The 1,184-nt window shown below is 48.3% G+C and overlaps 1 protein-coding gene and 1 long non-coding RNA gene across 2 annotated transcripts in view; one reads left to right on the plus strand and one right to left on the minus strand.

Annotated features, from left to right (window-relative positions):
• The window catches only part of LOC105544463, a 69,070-nt gene that overhangs the window by 54,169 nt on the left and 13,717 nt on the right, over nt 1-1,184 (plus strand). The gene's annotated exons all lie outside the window — the stretch shown is intronic.
• CLCF1 (cardiotrophin-like cytokine factor 1) overlaps nt 1-1,184 on the minus strand; it is an 11,228-nt gene that overhangs the window by 9,404 nt on the left and 640 nt on the right. The window lies entirely within an intron of this gene.

Consider the following 1,184-nt stretch of genomic DNA (forward strand, 5'->3'; position numbering starts at 1 on the left):
CCCCACCAAGTCTCTAACCCTCCACACCTCTGTTTTCTCCATGTAAAACTGAGTAAGGCACAACTGAGTGAATATAGGTCAAATTGCTGGCACTTAGAAGCAATCAATGACGTTTTATTTATTTACTTATTTATTTATTTATTTATTTTTGAGACAGTCCAGGCTGGAGTGCAGTGGCATAATCATGGCTAACTACAGCCTTGACTTCCGAGGCTCAAGCGATCCTCCCACCTCAACCTCCTGCGTAGCTACAGATGGATGTCACCATGCCTGGCTAATTTTTTGTATTTCTTTTTTTTTTTGAGACAGAGTCTTGCTCCGTTACCCAGGCTGGAGTGCAGTGGTGCAATCTCGGCTCACTGCAACCTCCACCTCCCAGGTTCAAGCGATTCTCCTGCCTCACCTTCCTGAGTAGCTGGGATTACAGGCGCCTGCTAATTTTTGTATTTTTGATAGAGACGGGGTTTCCTCATGCTGGCCAGGCTGGTCTCGAACTTCCGACCTCAAGTGATCTGCCTGCCTTGGCCTCCCAAAGTGCTGGGGTTACAGGCATGAGCCACCACTCCTGGCCAATGTTTTTGTATTTCCTTGTAGAAATAGGGTTTTGCCATGTAGCTCAGGCTGGTCTCAAACTCCTGATCTCAAGCAATCTGTCTGCTTCAGCCTCCCAAAGTGCTGGGATTACAGGTGTGAGTCACCTTGCCCAGCCAATAATGTTAAAGAATCTTGTTACCTGCCCCTCATACCGTATCCCTCTGTCTTTGCTAATGGTGTCCTCTCTATCCAAAATGCAGCTGCCCCTGGCAAACTCCCCATGGCTACTCATGTAGACCCTTTGTTCTTCTGCCTTCTTCCTGAAGCCTGTCACTATCACCCCCGCTCTGTTCCCCACCAGACTTCACTCTCCAGGGCCCTTGCTGCTCTCTACTTTGTGTTATGCGTGCTCTCCAGGGACCCGTCTCATCTCTCTCCTCTTTTGTTCCTGAGAGATTCTTGTGGGACTTCAGTGGGTTGAAGAGGGCTGGAGGTGGGGAGGGTGGAATCTCAGGGCACAGTCAGCTCTGAAGGCATGAGAAAAACCAACCAGTCATGACCCAGCCCCGTACTAGACTTTCAGGGTGTCTAGAAGACATGGGTGGTTTAGGTCTATGAAGAGTTCAACCACTTTTTTTTTTTTTTTTTTT

This window comes from Mandrillus leucophaeus, unplaced genomic scaffold, assembly GCF_000951045.1.
Source record: "Mandrillus leucophaeus isolate KB7577 unplaced genomic scaffold, Mleu.le_1.0 Scaffold30, whole genome shotgun sequence".
Taxonomy (NCBI): Eukaryota; Metazoa; Chordata; class Mammalia; order Primates; family Cercopithecidae; genus Mandrillus; species Mandrillus leucophaeus.